General features: G+C 48.1%; 3 long non-coding RNA genes across 3 annotated transcripts; 2 read left to right on the top strand and 1 right to left on the bottom strand.

Annotated features, from left to right (window-relative positions):
• Positions 1-2,448: 2,448 nt before the first annotated feature.
• LOC121201681 (uncharacterized) lies at positions 2,449-4,777 on the top strand. The gene is made up of 3 exons (XR_005896726.2): positions 2,449-2,839; positions 3,987-4,164; positions 4,261-4,777. It is a non-coding gene; the product is annotated as an uncharacterized LOC121201681 (long non-coding RNA).
• A 316-nt stretch (positions 4,778-5,093) lies between these two features.
• On the top strand, positions 5,094-7,815 carry LOC129603059 (uncharacterized). The gene is made up of 2 exons (XR_008692620.1): positions 5,094-7,383; positions 7,470-7,815. It is a non-coding gene; the product is annotated as an uncharacterized LOC129603059 (long non-coding RNA).
• Positions 6,816-12,203, bottom strand: LOC129603058 (uncharacterized). The gene is made up of 2 exons (XR_008692619.1): positions 11,947-12,203; positions 6,816-10,275 (listed from the first exon to the last, which is right to left on the bottom strand). It is a non-coding gene; the product is annotated as an uncharacterized LOC129603058 (long non-coding RNA).
• Positions 12,204-23,702: the final 11,499 nt, after the last annotated feature.

Below are 23,702 nucleotides of genomic sequence, written 5' to 3'. Positions count from 1 at the left end.
TAAATTACAGGGCAGGACTGCTGCACGTCGATAACAGACACCTCTGCCTTTCATCTGTCTCTATACATTATACATGGCGGCTTGACGGAGTCTGAGAGCATCGGCCCCGTGACGAGCGGTGTCAGGAAAGTGGCTGATCGTAAACACGACGGGGGGCGTTTCCTGCAGGTTAATAGGACAGTTACGGTTTCCTGCGCCGAGCGGAGAACCAGGGGCGGAAGTGGTGCAGGATGCGGGAGATTAAAGTTTCCAGCCTGTCAATCACAAGCCACTAGTTGGATCGGAACTGCCTGAGGGGCAGAAGTACAACAGAATTTCGCTTGGCAGCGCTCGTCGATCCATCACACTCCGTCTCTGGCTGCAGCCGCTCCCAGTTCACGTGCTGGAGCTGTCTGTCTGCGCACGTGGCGGCGGCTCGAGGTGTGACTCGCTCCATCACAAACGACCCGTGGACTCGAGTCGCGGGTCCCGCGTGATGAGGCTACGGGTGCGAATGGGGCGTTTGTCTTTTCCCCTGCAGGTGAAATCACCCCAGGCCCTCGTGCCGCTAGGTGGTGTGAGTACCCAGCCTCTGACCGCGGCGCTCGAACCTCTCCGGGAGCGCGCACGCGCTCGCGTTTTAGCGGCAGCCACGTGTGAACGCGTGCATATCTTCTCATCAGCGGCGTCGCCTGCTGATTTAGCCCCGAGCTGCAAGGAGTCCGCTGTCTTGGCTGAGATTAACGCCCTCGTCGCGCTGACGCAGGCACGCGCACACTCACCCGTGCACGTCCCCGCGGAGCTGTAAAGCATCTATCAACAGCCTCGGTACTTACGGTGCCGGCCATCAACACCCTTATTCAGTGCATTTAAATCAAGCTGTCGCACAACGGAAGCGTTTTACTGCACGTGCGTGCGCTAAACACGGGAGCGTGCGTTACCGTTACCTCTGAACCTGCAGAGCTCCATGTCAATTTGTGGGTAAAAGATAAAAGCAGTGTCTCCTTCAGTCTTTTTGCTTTGCGATTTTAATGTTATCGCAGTGTTTTTGATGGCTTTAACAACGTCTTCAAGGACTCGTGCACAGAAAGAAGCAGACATTTTAAAACTGCTCTGAATGGAGAATCTGAGAAAAGTGACAGTTTAAAAGCACGAGTTCCGAGCCGTCGCCTCGTTCAGGCAGGTGTGTGACTGCAGGCAGCTGGAGGAACCCGGGTGGGTCGTGATGGAGTGGGAGAACCTGGAGCCGAGCCTCAGTGACCTCTAAAACCACATCTGTAAAGAAAAAGGTCCCAAAGGTCGGCGTGCCCCAGCACAATTAGTGAGTGGCACAGTGTTAAAAGGCCAAAGAGTGGAGCTGAACGGAGTTACCTCCACCTCACACTAGAACTAGAACCTAGAACCTGCGCCTGGAACCGTGTGCACGCACATTTGTGTACAAACCTGGGATTATTTCAATTTTCCCACAAAGCCTCTCTCCAAACAGCGGGTCCAGCGGCGCCGGCCCGTGTCGCTGCCACGGCACCGTAAACAGACGCGTGTTTACTCACACGCGTTTGCAGGTTACAACGGAACAATACCCGGGTCAGCACGGAGGCGCAGCGGCGGGCGGGCGGGCGGGCGGCGCCAGCGCCTCGCTGTCGCAAATGAAGCCCGCGGATGCTCGCGCACACGCGGGTCGCGGCTCCTGTTTAATCCGGCGCTTTAAATCATTGAGTGGCGGCGAAGAAAGACTCAGCAGCTCCATCTGTATTCTGTGTGTGCGTGACCTGCACGCTAACGCCCGGGCTTTGTCCACAGGCGAGCCGGAGCGGTGTGTGTGTGTGTGTGTGTGTGTGTGTGTGTGTGTGTGTGTGTGTGTAAAGGTAAAGAGGAGGCTGTTCGTCGGAGGCGGGCATCGTTCCAGGCATCTTCATCTCGTCCCGAGTGGAAGCTCCAGGTCAATTCCGAAGAGATTGTTTCATTTCAATTCATTGCACATATAACACAGTGGCCACACACACACACAAACGTATTTATTCATAAACAGCATATATCGCATACGTTCGCACGGTAGTTCCCTCGGCGCATCCAATGACCCTCGGACTACGCACTCACAAATGAGCAGCTAGATAATAACGCCATGTCCCTGATTGTATTTACCGAGTTGAAGCTTTTTTTTTTTACACCACCGATTCAAAAGCTGGTTCCCGTGAAAGCAGGCTGAGCGCGTGGGCTGGAGTGCAGGAACACGATGAGGAGTTCAGGGACGCTCGTTCATTCCGAGCGCATGTGTGCGTGCGCGCGTCGGATCGTGAGATCAAGGCAGAGGTCGCGGGGCATCGCATCCAGCAGGAGCAATGCATTCATGCTAATAAGCCGCGCGTAAATATAGGCTGTTTTAATCACAACCGGCCCCTGATGCTGGGTTTTTAGCTGGATTATACATTAGCAATGGCAATATCCCTCAGACATTGTTGCTTTTAGAGCCTGATGTTGAACGCTTGTTCACTAAAGCTTCGGGAGTGGAAACCAGAAAAAATACCTGTCAGGCAAAGCTGAAATCTGCTCAAAGCGGCGGATTCTTCGCTGCTTTGTGTGTGTTTGGGAAGTGGAAGAGCTCAAAAAGACTTGCATTATCTTGTATAATTGAATATGAGCAATTTGGATGGAATTAATATTAATCTTTTCCTGTGGCAGGGTTCCCTGCGAGGCTGTGCAGCCTGGGGGGGGGGCACAGTGGGGAGAGCGAGCCAGGATCCTCTTCACATAAAAAAACCCAGCAGTGCTTTGCAGGGTTTGACTTGAGAGCCACTCCAGAGCCCGGGCCTCTTTTGGGAAGCAGGAACAGAGCAGAACTTTGCACCAGCCTCCAGATCTGGTACGTTGTGTTGTGTTGTGTTCAGGCGCTGGGCTGTTTTACAGCAGCTCGGAAAACAGCGGCAGCCTCCAGACAGGAAGAGTTGGACTTGGGCGCTGTGAACAGATTCAGCTGGAGTTATCACGATGAGTGCAGACAGTTTTGTGAACGCTACGCTCCTCAGGTACTACAGGAATTTGTAGCATAGCCTGCAGACAGAATCTAAATTTCTGGAGGAGCTGCTGAATCATTTTAGTGTAAAACGTGGAAAGGAAACATTTCCGTCCTCTGGGTGTTGATGATAAACAGCAGTTTTCATGTTTTGATTCTTGCATTGAGTTGATATAACTTTAAGGTAACTCTGGTGTTTAGCAACTATAAACAGCCAAGTAACATTTATTTTATTTAGCACCAACACTGAATTTATTCACATTCGCAGTTCCTCATCCTGATGTTGATAGATAGCAGAAGGGTGTTAGCATGAATGCCTTTTAGCTTGGTTTTGGTCTCCACCATCTACAGAGGAAATGATCTGACTCCATATTACTGTGTCTGTTGCTGCTTTTCTGCTTCCTACTGTTTTCAAAATAATAATAGAATGTTTGATCTTGTGTTTTTGCTCTTAAATGGTTTTAGCTTCAGCCCTAAACATATCTAATTGTGTTCGAGGTGGGACGTCTCAATACGACAGATGGATTCAGTTTACATATATTCATGTAGTCATTTGGTCCATCACACGTCAAATGACCAATATTGATCCGGAATATTAGCTAAAGGCAGCATTTCGCTGAATAAATACAAGACATTTCTCAAGATTATAAAACTGGGTGAGCTTGTTCTTAGGAAATATAAAAGGACACGATTCTCCTGCGGGGCATCTGTTCTGGTACAAAGGCAGAAGAACAGTGAGAGGGAAAGAAAAGAACTTAAACTTTTTTCAGTTTCAAAAAACGTTCACACCCAGAGGGTGAGGAAAGATTTGTAGTTTTGCATTTAACAACGAAAAGCATTGATCTGGGATTGTTTCGCCTCCTCGGTAGCTCGGTGGAATGAGTTTTGCGTTGTATTTTGCCCGAATGGATTTGCCAGTGGACTGCTTGGGTTTGTCTTTCTTTCCCACACACTAAACTGAACTAACCTGCTTTTACTCGTAAACTTTTTCTTTCAGGTTCCAGTTTTGGATTTCCCTCTAAGCTGATGACATTTGCACACAGGCAGTTAATTCCCGGTGAGAGTGTTAACAGTTTGGAGCGAGGCAAACTTTCAAGCCGGGTTCTCCCAAGTGTTTTCATTCGCTTCCAGCCCGACTGAGAACAACTTCCAGCTGCATGACAGCAAAACAGCGTGTGAGTATTTCCAACCCAACTCCTCATGGCCGCATCTTAAGTCCTGCAAACAACTTTTATCTCTGCATACATCATCAAAATCCAAATGTCTTTCAGGTGTGTAATAAGGAACCGAGGGAGTCGGTGCAGGGTTCTTTTAATTAGCACCAACCCGTCGCTGTGCACATAATACAAAGTAAAGGATTTGTGTGCGAGGGAAGTGGAGAGGAGATGAGCGGCCTCTGGGCTTGTTACACTCCTCAGTTCAGCACCGTTACCTCCTGTATCTTCAGGTAACTAATTTTCCAGTTTTCGCTGCATGGTCAGAAGCACATTATGAGGAAATTTAGAATTCACAAGTCTCCCTCCATCAAAATTAAAGCACGGATTCATTTTAAATGAGAGACTGTCTCATGTTTATTTTATTTTATTTTTAACCTTGGGCAGATGTTATTCAAATTTGTACACGACCTACCCTAAAGCCGCCGATGATACATTCACGATTTTAATCTGTGATTTGATTTAGAGGTACAAAGAGCAAAACATTATGAATGAATGCAACTCGAAACTAATCGGCTTTGTGTAAATTTTCTTCATCCATTGTAGAGGCAATGTGTTTATGCATCAAACGCTGGAGCACAAACACAGGCAGGAAATATTTCCATTGAGCTTTAACTCGATTTTAACTGTGAGACACATTTGCAATCGCACAAGTGATGTTTCTGTCACCTACAGCAACAGTTTTAGGGTCATTTGAAGACAATTCTCTTTCCAGACATAACGTTTTGCACCAACAGTCAACATTCATACAGGGGGAGATCCATCATAAGCATAAAGTGTATGTAATAGATCATAACAGACGCGGGGATGCCAGCTTCTCCAGCAGCAGCGCCGCCTTTAATAGACCATGATGCAATTGGGAAGACATGCAGCGTTTGTGATGGGAAAAAAACTGTCACTGTCTCGGTCTCATTATTCCTTCACCACACCTGTTAGCATGCCTAGTTCTCCCTCCACTATCAACTGCAGCCACATTCAGCAATTTCACACCATTTTTCCTCCAACTTGTACAAAGTGCTTCTAAGAAATGTCGGAAATCTCTGCTTGAAGTACATGATGACTAGAAATCTTCAGGACAGACTCTGGGATTGTTAGCGCTGCCGCGCCCGGTGCTTCCTGGGCGCCACCGACGTCTGGGCCATGATTGAAATAATTGTAATATTATAATATTCACCCTGAAAGTGGCAGAGCTGCGGAGGACTTGTTTGAGGAGCCGCTGGTTGACTGAGCGCAAACACAAAACGTGTGGTGGAGCGGCAGGAAACGTGTGTTTAGCTGAGCACCGAAGGGCTAGCGTAGCACCGTAGGGCTAGCGTAGCACCGAAGGGCTAGCGTAGCACCGTAGGGCTAGCGTAGCACCGAAGGGCTAGTGTAGCACCGTAGGGCTAGCGTAGCACCGAAGGGCTAGCGTAGCACCGTAGGGCTAGCGTAGCACCGAAGGGCTAGCGTAGCACCGAAGGGCTAGCGTAGCACCGAAGGGCTAGCGTAGCACCGTAGGGCTAGCGTAGCACCGAAGGGCTAGCGTAGCACCGTAGGGCTAGCGTAGCACCGAAGGGCTAGCGTAGCACCGAAGGGCTAGCGTAGCACCGAGGGGCTAGCGTAGCAACAGCTGGAGGCGGGAAGGGACTGAGCGCCAACGACAGCCACATTTCAGCGCTTTCCTGGCATCGTTGAGGTTCTGGCCTTGGCTGATGGTGGCGGTACTAGAAAGAAGATGGCCATGCGGGTTCCCCTCGTTCGAAAGATGAAGTCTCTGCCTTCCCAGAACAAAGCACATTGTATTTCTTATGTGCAGCAGCAGGTGATGAGACGAATGTTCCAGGAAAAACAACACCAAGGGTTGAAAAACATTTGTTTCTGTTTGCTGCTGTGCATTTTTACACCACATAGGGGACAAATGTTAATGGAATAACACATTTGCATATATTATGCGTTGTCATTAACTTTGGCCATTTTTAATGGACATCGTTATGTAGGAAATTAAGATCTGAAAACAGGAAGTGGCCAATTAGGCTCAGTGGGGAGTTTAACCTCACACCAATAAATATGAACCTGCTCCGCTCCACGGTTGCATCGCTCGGTACTGTAGACAGCTCCAGGGGTCATGAATGCACCACCGGGCCTTGAGGGGCAACAAATGATGTCAGTCCACTCGACATCCTCATCATATCTCTGGCAAAACGCCCGTCGTCAAGTCAGGGGGCCGTCAGCGTGGAGGGAAGCTTGAATTCTTAAATACGACTCTCATTTATTTATTTCGCACAATGAATATTTCTCAGGACCTCGGCCCCCGGGATCGATGCCTCCCCTCTTCGTCAGAGCGTTTCATTATTGACCGGCTCAGGCCACGTCACAGCGGTGGAGGTGAGCCCAGCAGGCGCGGCGGGCGCCTTTTTAACGGGGGCTGCCAGCGTTAAAGTGGCTTTGCTGTTCTTAATCCACGCGTGACTAAAAACATTTGCATGGTAATTCCGGAACAACAGCGTGCGCCTCCCTTCGCGCTCCCTAAGCTCTGCCGCTCGACTTTGGAAAGTTCACCCAGAGTTTCTGCATCCCTGCTCTGATTATCCTCGCTTGTCCGGGCAGCGCTACACCTGAACCACAAAAAAAAAAAAAAAAAAAAAAAGAGGGAACGAAGGTGTCCTGTTGTAGAAATTATGCATTGGAGGAAGAATCCGTATCCATTTTTTAACCTTCTAACACTCCGCTGCCTCCCTGTTTCTGACTCTTTCACCCGTCCTTATTCATTCCGCACAGGCTCCAAACCCTCTGCTCACACTCTGGGAGAGCGCACACAGAAAACTACTGTCACAGGCTGAATCCATATAAAATACTGCTCAGAGAAAATTGCCTCTAACACGTGTACTTGTACACATCGTTACCTTTTGTATTTGCATTTACACAGAGTCTCAACTGCTGCGCTGCTTTTGTTGTGTGCCATCTTGCCCACCTCTTTCATACGATCGCTCGCCTGCGCTGCTTTGTGTGTCGCTGCTTATTTCGTAGCCATGGCAGCGGAGTGGAGCTTATTAACGCAACGTGGCCCCGCCTCTCCGTGACCCCTCTCACCTGGTGCTCACGTGCCGTTCGTTTGTTGTTACGTGTGCAGATGTAGCGGGACAGAGAGATCTGAAGACTTACACGGGGTCCGGATTGATGTCATGTCCTCCTGACATCCTTGTAGGTGTTTCTTCTTGCACACGAACGCACACACGCACGCGCACACTGGCTCATGCACTATTAATGCCCTCATCTCTTTTAATTAGCCTCTTCATCAGATCTTCAGCTCAGCAATCAGCCAGGGGACGGCGCTCCTCCGGGGTCCACCGGCTCCGGCTCCCGCTGGGATCACACGTGTAATTCAGGCCTGTCGGGGCACGAGCACGAGGCAGACGCGCGCGCTGGGTTGAGGTTAGCACGCGGACGCGGCGATGACGACGGAAACGGAGCTGACCGGCGGATGGTGCTGTGAGCTCCGCGAATCAGACGGGGAACCGGAGGTTCTGCTGTGGCGTGAAAGGCAAAGCTAATTTGGAGTTTAAATATGCGGGGAACACCTGGAAAGGACACGCATGAGTCCCCCCGGTTCGGTGCAGCAGGCGACTCATTTTCCTTCCTAACGAGACTACAACAGAACGCACGTGGCTCTGCGTGGAGCCGCTAATCAAACATTAAATTCCATCAGGGCGGCATCAGGAATGTCACGATTGTTCCTGTGTATTAAAAATAATTCGACTGAAATGAGCGCAGTCAGGGTTTAAAAGACGAATAATGCGAAGCTGTGTACGGTGTTGAACATAATGGGGTGAAACACAGGTTTCTGTTTCATAAAAAGCAAATGTGAGGTCCATGCTGAATCAATAAGCCGCCATGCATTGTTAATGCAGCAGGATGCATAAACATTTCCTCCGAGAGAGGCTCGTTTTTCAGAGTGTGATGGCAAAACGCGGGTGTGTGGAACCCCGAGCACAGACGAGCGTGTAGGTTTTAGCACCGCGTGATTTATTCCTAATGACCGTAGTCGCTCCAGATCAGAAGATGAACTTTTCATCACAAGTGCACTCAAAAATAAAAAAAAATAATAAGTCAAGCGCGTGGGTTTGAAATGAGATGTATTGATCAGCCGCCCGCTGATTGAGCACCTCGTGGGTTGTGGGTAGAGGCGTTGTCCTTGATTGACTGGAGTTTATAGAACCACAACATGTAGAGGGTCACACAGGCCGCACGACGGGACCTGGGCTGGTTTTGCGAGCGGGGAGCTGACTACAGCAGCACTTAATCTGAAAACAACGTGAGAACGACTGGTGCAGCTGCTGAGGGGAACTTCTGAGGGAATTCGGAGCAGGTGTGCAGGCAGGCAGCGAGCAGGTGAGTGGAGTGGTTCTGGACGACCGCTGCGACTAACGATGAGGTCTGAAATGAAAGGAATTTTTAGAAGCTGGCAAGAATGAGGAATGAACAGAAAAGTTATAATGATGAGCCTGTTGCCATGACGAAGCTGGAAGTCAACGCGGAGCATTTTTAACAGGCCCATGTTTGAATTCTCAAAGTTGAACCAAATGCCTGTTATTGGGGAAAAAGGGAATAATTTCCTCCCGTTGCTTCACGTCTCTCACGCTGTTCAGTGGCCGTTTTATTTTTACCTTTAATGACCGAAGCCTTCACGTAACATTACCTTCTGTGGTGCTTCATCAGGTTAATCATAAATCCACCATGTCAGATTATGACTGTGTGTATTTCCTTTTCTGGCCACTTGGGGCAGCAGAACAAGCCCGACGCACTTTAGACAACGATGACAGTGGTTTTAGTCCAATATTCACTCTTTTGTTCCTCCTGAATGAAAAATCCTGCTTCTCGTGCTTTCAAACAGTTTCACCACCTTAATCAGGCGACTGCCGACTCCGTGTGCCGCGTTTGATGCTCGGCAGCTTTTGTGAAGGATGCTGCAGAGCTCCTCACTGGAAGCAGCCGCCTCCCGCTGCTGTAAACAACCGGCACAGGCGGAAAGAGTGAACAAAAACAGAGCCGGTGTCGACTGTCAAAGCAACAGACGCCGCATCGGCTCATCCATCGGAGGGGAGTGGAGAGAAGCCTGGTTGTGTGTGTGTGTGTCCCTCGTAGTCAACAACCACCTGATCCATCATAAATGCAAACATTTCTATTCACGTTCAAACATAGCAGCAAACTGCAGCACCGACTGCATTAATGAACTCATTTTTAATTCCCTAATCTTCATGAATTTGCGCATTGACCGCCCTGGTTAATCATTACCATTAATCAGCGTGCTGCTAAACAGCTCGTTACAAACCATCCATCATAACTTCAACTTTGAACATTAATTTTTACTTCCTTAAATGCACGCTCGTTATAATACGAACACACAAACTTCACATTTGGCTGCAGGCGTCTCTCCCTCAGCTAATGCTACACTAGCAGCACCTTCATCGTGTAGCATCTGCCTCGTCTTCCTCATCGTGTCTCTTCTTCACAGTATTTAAGTGGCTTTTGTCTGTGACGGCTTAGAATTGACATTTGCCAAAGCTGTCCCTTAGGTTTCAGCACTAACGGATTCGCTTTTAGGATGGATTCTTAAATCTGTCCTTTTTGGACGCTTGCCTTTTCTTTACTCATGTTGATGATTTCATTTTAAATTCATCTTCCTTTCATCCCACCAGCTCTCTCTGACCTTGTCTCCTCCCGCTTTATTGCCGCGCTGTCACTCAGTATGCCGATCACACCAGCACCACTGATTCCAGCCCTCACCTGAAGTCATTTTGCTCTAAGACCAAAATAGTGTTCAACCTCACAGGGTCTTTAAAGTATATTGTGCCCACAGAAGAAAAAAAAATCCTTTTGCTGCGAGTGATGAAGAAAATTCAGCTTTCATGTTGATGCTTCAGAGGCAGTGATGATAATTTCCCCCCCTGCAGTCAGCTGGGAATGATTGAGAGAGGGAGCGAGATCACTTCATGCTGGAGTGGAGAATCTAGTTGTGCGTCCACGCGGCGACGATCAGACGGGTCGACTCCTCTGCAGTGACTCTATCATCATTTTGACCTGAGTGTGTGGATCCTGGTGGAGGAATAAAACCGTCTGAGTCAGAAAGTTGAGCAAAAGCAGTTTACACCAGAAAATGTGTTACTGCAAATTGCTTCTCAAAAACCCATTCATGGATGTTTAATGTATTAAATGGATTAACAAAATAAAAGCATAACATAATTAGCTATTAATTGAGGATTTAATAATAAGATTTAATTATGATCCAACAGTTCCCACAAAACTTTGTACCTCCAAATTATGAATAAAAACATTAGATTTAATGAGTGGATAATCATTGCTGCAGAATCTTAACCTGGAGTAATTCTGCCTGTTACTTTAAGCCTGTGTTGCATTGTGGGTAAATGTTGCCTTAATTGTTGTAGGCTAAGCATTGTGCTAGGTTTATGCCTGTTTATCATGTCTCACCTTGACCACATCAACGTCAACAACCAAACAAAGCTGGACAAACAAACCACACACAGCTTTGTTTGATTTCTGTTCACTTTCTTTGATCAAATGCGATTCACAGTGTTTGTGACACAAAAAACTAAATATGTAATATTATAAGTTATGAGAGCTCAGGTCAAACCCAACGTCACGGCTGGTGCACTAGTATCTGTTTTATCTGAGTCCTGAACCCTGAACCCTGCCTCAGAACACAGCTGATACCCACTGTCTCGCTGCTATTTAGCGCTTCACACCGTCCAACACCTTGATCTTCAGATTGAGCGGCGGCCGGGCCGTTCTGCACCGTGGCTGCCCCTCCGTGGGGTTCTCCACGCATTGATTTGTTGGACCAGGCGGCCCGTAGTTTACCCCTCCACATCCCCGCAAACCCACTTACAAACACTCCCATGCATCATTTGCAAGTATAATTTGCGACGGGCCTTCGCTGCCTGGGTAAATTGAGAACATGTACCGGGAGAGAAAACACAGCGATTCCCGCTTGTTACTAAACTTTCAAATCATTGTTCGGCCGCGGCAGACGGAGGCGAGGATGCAATATGTTGCTGAGACGCAGTGCCGCGTTGCTGTTGGGACGGAGACGCATCCAGCCGTAGCCGTGCGCGTAAAACATCTGTTTGTTCCACTTCCCATTCCGAGGCGCCGCGGCTTCTCCTCTCGGCGGTCTCTGGGCTCATCGACTGCGGGGCCTGCGGGCTCTTCGCGGTGGAAGTCTGGGCACGTACCAGCTCTAGCGGTCCGGGCTGACCCAGACTGGTCCCGCTCAAAGGGCCCGGCCCCCGTGGACCCTCATCCGTGGGATATGCAGAGCTGGCGGCTGGACGGCCGCGCCGCTGCCTCCTCGGCCCGTGTTCGAGGGGCCCGTGTGGGTTCTCCTCATTCCCCTCCGTCGCTCCCTGGATCCGGCTCTTTTTATGTGCAAATGTCGCCGTCCAATCTCCGTTCCTTCGAATCTATCAGCGTGCAGATCTGCGCAGCCCTCGGCTCCCGCGCGTGTCCGCTCATCTTCGCCCGCATCGCTGTGACTCCCCCCCCGTCCCAGCGACTGCCGTCAGATGCTGTTGCGCTATAATTAATTGATAAGTCTCCAGTCTTCCTGTCATCCCTCTCGTTTTTGCTCCCCTTCCGTCCTCCCCCTCTCCCCCCTTGCCCACCTCTCTCCTCTCGCTCGCTTCCTTTGCGCAATCGGCCCCTCCACACTTCCTCCCGTCTTCCCTCAGTGTTGTACTGTTTCCTTACCTAATTAGGAATCCCCCGTGGGCTTCGGTTACAAAGCAGAATATTTACTGTAAGCAGTTCAGCTGTGGGTTTCTGGGCCGTGCGAAGGGAAGGCGCGGCTGATTCTGGCCTAAATACTGACGCTTAACAGGCGTAAATCATTACTAAATTACACACGAGTGTAATTTTATCCTCTCCCTCAGACGCATGTGTGAAACGCGTTCAAGTCCCCCATTATGTCACCATCTTGAAATCACACGGACTCTCTGCAGCACCGCTCTGTGAAGCCTGGTTTATTAGTCGACTCATCGATCGTCGGGTATTGTTTGGATATAAAATTTAATATGTACATGCAGGCGTGAGTGGTTGCCTAGCAACAGTTGCTGAAAGTGGGAGAAGACGGATGAGTGCGGAGACGGCGCACGCGGGAGATGGCAAATTTGAGAATTGCTGGGGAATTTTGATGCCTCCAGATCTGGAGAGAGGCTCGTTATTTTGAACCGACTTCCTGTAAAGAGAATCATCTCGTCCGGGAATTCACAGAGTCCAAGTTAATTTAGTGGTAGTTTTTGTTTTTTTCTCTGACTGTAACTCTTGTTACAATCTCTGCTTTACATTTATGTCTGAGTTTGAGGCCAAAAAGTTAGATTTTCTTCCAGAGGAGGCTGGTGAAATGTTCTATTCGTGATGTGCGTTGAACGTTGAACATCGTGTTGTTTCTCCCCTGGCCCCGAGTACACGCTCTGAGCAAAACCTCTTTTTCACTTACACTACTTCTTGTCTAGACTGGCTTCAAATTTTCTGTATAGTTAAAACTCGAGGACTCTTTACTTTAGAGGACCAGGGTCTGACATCCCTGGATGAAATGGACATGTTTTAGTAATATTTATAATAATTCATCAAACCAACACGTGGTGGGACTTAGTCCTTATTTGAACCCACTTCCTTCCGCTCGTTTCATCCAGTTGGGGTTTCCCCTGTCGGCGTTGCTCATTACTTGCAGTGTTTAATCAGATGAGTGACAGGTGACAGAGGTTAAGCACAGCAAATTTGATTGACACGGGAGAAACACTCGTCCTCCCGCGGGGATCAGAGTGTGTCATGATTGCAGAGTGATGCAATTAAGGAATTCCCAGCGAAGGACTTAACTGCTGCGCTGGAGGCACTTTGCAGGAGCCGCTCCAGGAGCCGCGCGCGGAGGGAAATGATAGATTAGCAGCAGCTCATTTTCATGTCACGGGCGTCTTGCAGCGCGCGCGCGCTCAACGCCTGGGAACGGACCCACGAATGTTTAGCGGCTCGTGCTGGAGGAAGCTGCGCAACAGCAGAACATATAAAAACAAAGCGTGCGTGGGAAATTATCGACTGCAAATAACTAAAGGTTGACCGCTGCTAGCTCGGCGCGTGCGTCCGCTTTCTAATGTGCCGAGCTCGTCACCTTTTGCGCGTGACGCACGCGGAGACTCAGACTTCAGGTTGTGTCCTCGCGTTCGGCAGCTTCGGTTACACGCACAAGGATGTTGATGGCTTCCCATGCTTTTAAATTGGTTTATTATCAGCGGCCATGACAGCGAGCAGGCAGAAAGCGGCAGACTGAGGTACACTTAAGGTAATTACTGCGCCGCCAAATAACCTGTGTTATTGCGGCCGAGCTCCTATTGCAGAGCTCAGCCAATTAAAGCCGGTTTTACAATCTGCAAAGTGACTTCTGTCTGATTGCGCTGCCATTTCTAAATGTTTTGCATAATAAATGATTCCCGGTTATCAAAATAAAGACTGTCGCGTTTTAGACACGTCACTCCAACATATCATGCGTTTAAAGCGCTTCATTTACCAGGAGGTAAGCGAGAGTTCAGTCACTTGTTGAAGTGTGGACGATGCGGCTTTTAAACAGCAGTTTGTGTTGGTTGCATTTACAGACTCAGTTCCTCTGGATCACAGTGTCTCTGACAATATATTAACATGCATTTTTTTCGAGCTCGGTGCGGTAATTGTGTCTGGTGCAAACGTGGCTGCGTGACTCGTTTCCACTGTGGAGGGGGCTGCGGTACAGAGGTCTCCTCGGGATGCTCCCTCCATCAACGTATCAGCTGTCTTTCACAAACCACCTGCAATTTTCTCCCGCTGTAAAAAACCACAATACTGACGTGACACGCGGCCGAGGGCTATGATTTATGAAGACGCCCTGTCTGTCATTCGTGTTGCGTCTCCTATAGAATGCTTAATGGGTTTTATTGAGCTCAACGTGTCTGTTTTGATTCTCACTGAAACGCTCTCATTTCCAGTCTCATCATTTCCAGCGTCTGAGCGTCGATGCCTTTAGTATTCGTACCTGCGCTCACGACACGGGGCCCAGCAAGTAAAACATGTTTTCTTTACAAAAAGAGCAGCGTGACCCGTGAGACGCGTGTAGGTTATCATGTCATATTTATACCTTGTCTGTCAGGGATGCGACGGTGTTTTCATGCTCTTCACCAAAACCCACAGTAGAATATTTCATGAATAATGCAGAGCCCGGCGTGGAAATACAGCCTGTGGCGTTTTCCTTTGCTGAGTATCCTGAGTATCCAGGGAATTTGCATATCAGGCATATTTCATGTGGATTGTGAGCAATGTTATAAATTTGAGTACTCAACCATTCTCCATTGGGCGCCCCGTAATGCTTTTTTTTTATTTTTATAATTTTATATTCTTCTTTATTTTTCACAATTCACAGCTGAATACTGGAACCAGACGCAGACGGAGAACAAGGACAGGCGGGCGGACAAAGTTCGATCAAGGCCGCGGCCCTGTCCGTAAACGGTTCAATCTGACGCCTCACAAAAGGATCCTGAATTGATGTGAAGCAACCTTGAAGTCCTCTCATCGCGTATGTACTGGACAGCTGTATCTGGCTCGCATCTTAAAAAAAATAAATAATAAAAAAATTCAAGAACATTTTCTCCTCGTCCTCTGATTCTGGGAAGAACATGCCTTCAGCGCTTCCTCGGAATTCAGAGGAGACCTCCGCTAAGAAACTAGACCTCACAGCCTAATCACCAGATCTGAAACTCCAGCAGAGCTCCAGGCTGCACCAAGAGGGATAAAACTGCCTCCTGCTGTTGCTTCCTCCAGCCCCACATGCCAGGACACAATTAATTCACACTGCTGGCAGCCTTGGACCGTCCCAGTAGTACAACTCTCATCCCTAGCGCTCATTTTCTAACTGTATTTGCATAATATCAATTTGCTTTGTAATAGCCTATTGAGGAGCACAGTCTGCAGGTTTGCATAAATAAGAGGGGAATGGCGGCATCTGCCAAGCTCAAGTAATGTTTATGGTTAAAGCTAAACCTTCTGCTCTCATAGCGGCGCGGCGTGAGCTGTGCAGCGAGTTTGAAGGGGTGAAGTTTTCACCCAAGTTGGTGTGAAGTTTCTGTGTGAAGCCGTCTCTTGCTTAAACCTCTGGGGAGAATAGGTTCTGTGTATGTTGCTGTAATAGCTGATGAATTTACTCACAGACAAACTGGCCGTGGGCTGAGTGAGTGAGTGAGTGAGTGAGTGAGTGAGTGAGTGAGTGAGTGAGTGAGTGAGTGAGTGAGTGAGTGAGTGCGTGAGTGCGTGAATGAGTGAGTGAGTGAGTGAGTGAGTGAATGAATAAATGAGTGGAAAATGCTCTCTCCCTGGATGAATAATCGCACAGTCTTGCCACAGACCTCCTCCACTAAATGCTTCTAAGGAACACAGGAACACAATGAAAAAACGAGAGGGAGTCACGGAGACGGAGATAGCGACAGGAAGCGAGAGATGAAAAGAAATGGAGCGAGAATGATGATATGGGAGGAAACGGCGCAGCAGCACAGAGGACAAGATTAGGTGAGGGCCAAACTAAATCTAGAAAGCGCTCACACTGGAGCCAGAGTCTGCATTAGCCGAGCTCGTAGCGATGAGCGCTGATAGGATCACAGGGCGTCGCAAGACTAAATATAAGTCGGCCGCTCTGTTCCAGCAGCGCGTTTCATACCAGAGCAAGATAGAGGAGAGGAAGCGAGGGGAAAACAGGCCCGCTCTCCAATCTCCTTATTAAAACGTGAACCCGGACGTCCGTCTGCCAAGTCGAGCGGGTGGAGGTGCGGATGGAGGGGGTCGTGATCAAACCGATGCCCCCCAGGGCTCTCCTGCTGCAGGCGCAGTAATGAAACGGGTGGCGTGGGGCTGATATTACATGGAGGCGCTGCGTTTCCAGAGCGGCCGAGGGGTCGCGTCCCTCGTCCCTCCTCCAGCGGTCGGATGGAGATTAGCATCAGGATTATCCTGGCGGCCGGAGACGTGATGTGTCTGGGTCACCGGGACTTGAGCAGCGCGTTGATGTGAAGCTTGTCATGTTTCTGACCCGACCAGCTGCAGCCGGGAACATCTGCATTTCGCTGCCGTCAGGAGTCACAGTCGTCCGGTCGCTTCACCTCCTAGTTCGTCTTCAGCCTGTTCATTAAAACAGTTGCAGCGCTTTGACCCGCACGTTAAATGAGTGTTTGCTGCTTCCAAATTGAGCCGCAGGAAATCCGCCCTCAAATCCCACCGCATGTTTGACTATGGACACCAATTTCTTAATCAAACATTTGTAGCAGCTCACTAATACAATTATCAAAAGATCAGATGAAGGCATTGCTTGCATATTGCAATTATGTAAATCAGAACGGTGTGATGGTGCATTTTAATAAGAGAATTTGTCTTTGCCGATTTAATTACACTAGTGTCTGCACATTAAATGTGTCACGGCCAAATGAATTCTAAACATTCTGAAGTATATTTTATGCTATTAAATTTCTACTTATTGCAAGTTTTAACTTAAATTATTGAAGCTTGTTCAAAAAACATAAACATAATTTCTAGTCCAGAGAAAAACATTTCTACAGGTTTGGTGGATTTCATGTATTACGGCTGTGGAGACGGTTCTTACCAGAATAGTTGCGTCTTTTGTTCCAGTTCATGGAACACTAGTGTGATTCACTTTTGACTTTGGCATCCAGCAGAGATAATATAACCATCACCATTCTTATTTTCTCTATGTAGTGAACTGCTGCGGAAGATTAAAGTAGAAACTTTTAAGGAGGGAAAATGAACTAGAAATCTCATCATAACATCGACTAAAATAAGACTCCAGAAGTTTTTTTTTTAGCATGACTGCATTTTAATAAAGCGGTTCTGTACGGCCTCACGATCGAATGGCATGTTGATCAGTTGCACCATCCAGGCATCAACATCTGCTGGTAGGGTTTTTATTCAATTATGCATCCGCGTTCATGGCCCCCTGCGGATGAACCCTGCTGGCTCCTCTGATCCTATTACTCCCCGAGTCACTCAGAGGTCAACGGTTTGGATGGGAGACGCTGAGCTGACAGGAGGGGCTGGTTAACCGTGCCCTACTAACACGTGGACACCTGATCAGCTGTCTGGCAGCAGCTGTACAGTGATGCTGTGCCAGTGCAGCAGCCCGGGGGACTCTGCAATGGCCTTTAACTTTCAACAGGGTCCTGCTGCTCCTTGTAAACGCTTTAGCAACGACAGGACCGTTGCAGCAATGCTAGCGATGCGCAGACAGGGGAAACCGTGACACATCTTACAGCCTGAACTGCAGCACTGCTCCCTGCTGAGCATCGGGAAGTTGGAGATACGGTGAGGTACACGTTGCCGAACTCGTTTCCACTGCACACAGTCCCACTCAGGGACGTGTGCACAGCTTTTTTCGTGCCGCTCCAGTCCCCTGGCACCTCTTTTGTCAGATCCTCCTGCCACGCTCACGCTTTTGAAGATCTCATTTCTCACCAGGAGTGATGATGATGTTAATAATAACCTTGCGTAGTCTTATCGTAACCCCGAGTTGAACACTGGAGGCCACGCTCCGTCTCTCCCCCACCTCCCCCCGTTTCGTCGTTGTTCTTAAGCAGTTTTCCACGGGGACCCAGCGAAGGAGAAGACAGGCGACAAAATGGGTGTAATGACTCGCCCTGGGGGGGCGAGAGAGACAAAGAGCATGGAGACTGCGTGACAGCCTGAACCTCATCAACATCTAGACCACATTAGAGCGAGGAAACATGCACACTGATTAAAGATAAAGGTTACTGAACAACTCTAGTCCCATGTGGCACTAGACTGTGGAGACAAAGTCAAGCAAATGTGCTTTAATTCAGGAACGCTGCTACACTGTTCTACTAGTCTGATCACAATCTGTACATATAACTATAGACATCACACACGCCCAGTCCCATGGACCGTCATGGCCTTTTAGATGAAATACTAATAATGTTTTATTCCTCGGACGCGTACTTCATGTGCACTGCACTTTAAGAATCCCCCACATGCGGCGCCCAGCATAAAATCAATATAAACACCACATATATTAACCGAGGCTGACACATACATCACAACAAATATGGATTGAAGATGTATTAGAACATCTGCGCAAAGTTATTATTAGTGTTTCACAGCCAAGTCCCATTTTCCTACCAGTGCTAACCTTTCAGATAAGCCGTGGGGGACACGGCCCGGTTCCGACGCTACCCTTCATCTATTCCCACTCTGCCCCACTCTCCCACCGTGTTCTCTAGCTGCAAACAACTATTGCATAGCGTGTGATGTAGTTTAGTCAAAGACCAATGCAAACGTTCTCTTCCTCGCTGTTGGTTGTGTAGATGTCTGGTGCTCGTAGGCAGAGGGGCTCGTGCACTGCAGACGCTCACAGATGCACATACTCTGTATAGAAGCAGAGCTATGCAGCCCGTCAGGGTAAATCTGTTTTATTGGGCTGTTAATCTGCTCTTGCTTTTGTTCCCTTCAGCCCATTTGGGAAATCTGGATGACATATACACACACGGTGAAATCTTTATGGTGTTTATGTACTTGGGCTCGCAGACTGCGTTGTGCGCTGGATATGCAGATGGTGCAGCGAGCAGCTCGGCGCTCCTCCACTAATACAACGCTCCTGAAAATAGTCTGCTGTACAAATGTGAAGGGTCGATTATTACGTCTTCTCCCTCCTGTCAGATTCGGTTTAAAATAAACCTACTGTAAATGTTCCATAGGTGAAGATGAGACTGAATGGCTCAGCGCTCCCGACGCTGGCCTGTGAGGATGCTTGTACTCCCACACAAAATGCATACAGCTCAGTACGTGCTGTAGTACTGCGTGCACCTCATGATTAAACCACACACATAATGTCTGAGGACAGGATGCAGAGACACCTAACGTAGGAATATAACAAATATCTGCAGAGTGCTATAGACAATGTACCTGTTTTTATATCTTCCTGGTCTTCTTCTAAATCCTAAACGGAACCCATCCCGCCCTCAGTTAACTCAAGCCAATTAAGCGTGACTCTCCTTCTTTTCCCACATGTTGCCCTTTGTGCCTCTTATCAAATAATTAAGCTTTTCCACCCGCCACACCTTCCCTTGCTGTGTAACAAGCAGGTCCAGCAGAAGCGCCGCCGCAGGAAGCCGCGTGGGCGTGAGAGCGGTGGACGTGTTACACTTGTGACTAGACAATTAATTCAACACCACCCAGCAAGGGAACCTGATTTTTACATCATAAACTACACTTTCCACTTACTGTGCTTTGAGCACTGAGGCTGGTGGCTGAGTTGCTGCCTTCCTTATTACCCAAACCTACTGTGGCCTCACCCTAAATACACTGTTAGCTCTGTGGAGACTTGCTAATGGGTCCTGTTTGTTGGACAAAGGGGGAATGAAGCTTATTGGCTCCAGCCCATTCCTTTAGCTGTAGCAGTGATAAATATCACCTAAGCAGATGTATCACATGAGCAGCGGCTGCTCCGTGCGTCTGTCCGTCCTCTGGGGAATCAGACCTCGCCTGAAGCTTCATATCTGGCACTAGAAGAAAGAAGCAGCGAGTGCAAAGCGTGACCCACGTCGTTACGCTCTCCTGCAGTTGTTCCCATCTGGCAGCGACGGACGACGCTTCCCACAACACGTCCAAAACGTCACGAGTCTTCAAATCAGCACTGGGGTGATATTGTTTCAAATCGAAGCGGAATCGCTGCCTGTTTAACGAAGGAGCGTTTCTCCGCGATGTGTAACGTTATAATTACAGTGTAGTACATGTGAACTGTGCCAGTGTGGGAGAAAATGGTGTTTACTGTCTGACTGTGCAGCTTGTGGTGCAGCAGGTGGTTGTTTACCACATAAAACTGCTCTTGCTTAGCACCAAATGGCAAATCGACGAAGTTAATGACTTTCTGCTGAAGACAGTGAAGCATTTACAAAATAAAGTGACACATATTTTTCTCAGTTGGTGGAGCTGGTATAGAATGGAAGTTTTACCAGGTGGCCAGAAACACAACTCCAAAGTAAAGGAAATAAGGTTTAGACTGTTTTTCTGTTTGCATTTCATGTAAACTGTAAACAATATTTGCTATGATTAATTAATGACTAAAAAGAAGACAATGTTTAGGCGTTTTTAAGACACATTTGCAGGAATTTATCTAAAAAAATACACAACCTGTAAAATAGATCTCCATTGTTTTTCGAAGATTTTGCCTGGTGCTGTGCATCTGAGGTTTTAAGATGTGGTCTATCTCTCAGTGGTCTATTAATAGCTCAGTGTCAGTCAGAGACCGATTTAGTTATTTTTAAATGTGGCTTCAAACAGAAAAGTGGAGTGGAGATATTTGGTCTAATTAGATCAGTTCAAACTGAAAATAGATCCCAGTTTAAGAAATCTGTCTTTCTGTCACGCGCACCCCTCGTAGAGCGCCGCGATGAATCACCCTGTGGTCGTGTGAGCATTTTTAAGAAGGGAATCAAATCAGCCGTGAAATCAATGAACCTGCCACTGGATGAGCGCCTCGGCCACGGCTAACACTAACACCGTTTTCTATTTTTTCTTTTATCTCCCAAACTCATTTTGTTTGTGTTTTATATTTGGAACAAATGGAGGTGTCAATAATATAATGACATTTATATTGCATAGTGCACAAGAATTCACTGTCTCAGTGTATTGCTTTTTATTGAAGGCCACATCTCACATCCTGACAGAAAATCAGTAGAATATTAGTCTTTATGTAGTGCAGCTGGGCAGTAATGTAAAATATTTAACAGCGCGTTTTTTCCGTCTGAATCGCGGAGCACATCGTGGATTTAGAGAGTGGCTAACACTGTAAGTCTCGCCTTGAATGCTGACTGTGGCTGAGCATACAACAGGCCTTTTAATGAGCCTGTGGGATCTGGCTCCGCTAATGGCTCCTTCTTCCCCTCATCATACGGGCATCAATCCGTTCAGAGACAAGAGATATAAACCTCAAAACACAGACTGTCCATCTGGTCTGAATCTCAATGAGGTCCACTGAGTAACACTAAGCATTTGTGGCTGTAATTAATTCAATGGTCTCGGATTATACGAGCCCCGTCTTTCCTACATCACTGCTGGGGTTGTCGTGGAGACCGCTTGTGACAGTTCAAACAGCCAATAGACCTCCAAATTGAAGGTCAGAGCAGCCTGCGCCTGACGCACCGCCGCGTGATGGAAACGCTGCCTTCCCAAAATGAGGGGACGCGCTTTGCTTGTATTTGTCTAACGAGACAATTGAGCGGCTTCATTGTTCAAACCGCAACAAAGTTGCAGCGTTCTGCCGGGAATTAAGCGCGTCTGTACAGTCTGTTCGAGCGGCTTCATAACAACAGGCTTTAAATGGCGGCTGCACTTTCCAATAGACGCTGAAGCTTGCGTCCAGTAACATGTGGTACTGGTGCGTGTGCTGGTGTTGAATTAGAGCAGGATGGAGGGCACACAGTGAGCTACTGAACCAGTTAGCACCCACTCACTGCGTTAGCACCTATTCTTTCTCTTTGTTCCTCCTTTTCTATCTATACTGTCTATATTTTGTATTTTCTCCTTTGTCCTTTGTTTGGGGTTTCCAATCTGACCTTTGCCTTCAAATGATCTTTTTTATGTTAAAGACGCTGCTTGAGGACAGAAAAGAAGACGCAAACTGTTTTTATGAAAGCTTTAGAGCCCGGGGGTTCCCTTCACTCGGCCGCATCTGCTTCACGTCCTTGTGCTTGAGAACTTGGCAGAGCCTCCATATGTTCTGAGGCTTTGTAGGAATAAACTTGGAGGTGTTTATGTCGGGGAATGGCACCACTGTCTTTGGCGTTAAAAGGCCTTTGCTCAGCAGCTCCCTCACGGCGCAGGGTATTTATTCGCTGTGGTTATTTTGCTCGACTCCGCTGTGAGTAACCTCACTGCCAGCTGGGCCAAGCAGCTGCGATGGAGCCACCGGCCCGGCTCAGAACGCCGCCGCGTCGCTAACGAGTCGCCGCCGCGGAACGTGGTGGAGCACCCGCCAATCAGGGAGCCGGATTCAAGATGGCGGAGAGTGCCGGAACAAAAATAAAAATAAATAAAGCCCTGACGAGCGTAAAAGGAGCATGTTTACAGGTGGAATCCATCTTATTATCTCATAGAGGTGTAACATTTCTCCCTGATGAAGCCTTAACCCCCAGTATTTGATATGAGGATAGACTCTGCAGCACGAACAGCCGCGGGCAGCACTTTGAAGAAGAAACAGTCCTCTTACTCTTTCTCCTTCCATATCTGCCTCTCTCCCACATGCACACACGCGCTACACCCGCCTCATTCTCCTATAAAGCACCTTTCTTCAAAGCTTCGTCGTTTATTACCAGCGGTGTTTAATCACATTTTGGGCGCAACCGCATGAAAATGGGAGGAAGGAACGTTCAAGTGTTCCATTCATTTGCTTTGACTGCGGGACTTTAAAAACGCGTGCTTTTGTGCTTCAGCTTCAACACAGACAATGCATTCGCACTGTAGATTCTTAAACGCACTAGTCACTCGCTCAAATATTTAATATCTCTTAGCAAGCGTGCATTTGATTTCTGAATCGCTCATCTCGGCTGGAGTTACAGGTGCAGCCGGTAATCGGGTGAAGCAGCCAACTAATGTTTCAGCAGGTCGTTTGTTCCATTTCCCGTAATGACTTCTCGTCTAGAAAGAGTCCTTCGTTAAAGGCGCCACGCCTGTCAGGCGATTGCAGGGGCGACGCTAACCCAAACACACATCACGCCTGTTTGTGTGTAATTGTGCCGTGATTTACGAGGAAAAATGTCACTTTACTGCAGCGACTGAGGGGCAGCCAACAATGACTGAATAAATGGGAGAAAGGTGCAACACGTCCTCTCTGTGTGGGCGGCGGCTGCTCTTTTCACACTTGACCAAATACGACATGATTGCGCTTGTTTGGGATTCATGCTGTAGTCTGAAGCTTACTCAGGTTTTTAAGACATCGGTGCTACAGAGCTTCCATGCAGGGGCCTCACATCTGCTAACAGGACATGTATTTCGCATTAGGGTCCTTCTCGAAGCCTGATGAGAGCCCGATTGAAGGCCAGGACCTTCCTCAACCCCCAGCCTCTGAGCCCGACAGGTTCAGCCCCTCCGCATTCATATGGGTGAAGAAGAAGATGGATCTGCAGACGTGTAGCGGCTGCTTCGTCGTAGCCACAGAGAGGCATTCAGCCATTCCCTAATAAATAGTAGTAATACCTGGGAAGTCACAATAAATAAAAGGTCAGGCGATAATTGCAGATCTTTGTAAGACGGCAGGTCGAACAATGCTGGGAATCTGCAACCTCTTAACATTAAAAAGGAAAGTAAACAACATGTCACGAGCAGCGTCCACATGCGATGGCTGTTTTCACACTGTCCGGAACAGCACGTAGCGCTGCTCCTGTTAAGTAATAGAGTAATAAATAGTTTTGGAG

Source organism: Betta splendens, chromosome 15 (assembly GCF_900634795.4).
Source record: "Betta splendens chromosome 15, fBetSpl5.4, whole genome shotgun sequence".
Taxonomy (NCBI): Eukaryota; Metazoa; Chordata; class Actinopteri; order Anabantiformes; family Osphronemidae; genus Betta; species Betta splendens.
Note: the sequence above shows the minus strand (reverse complement) of the source record. Positions and strands in the feature narration are given on the sequence as shown.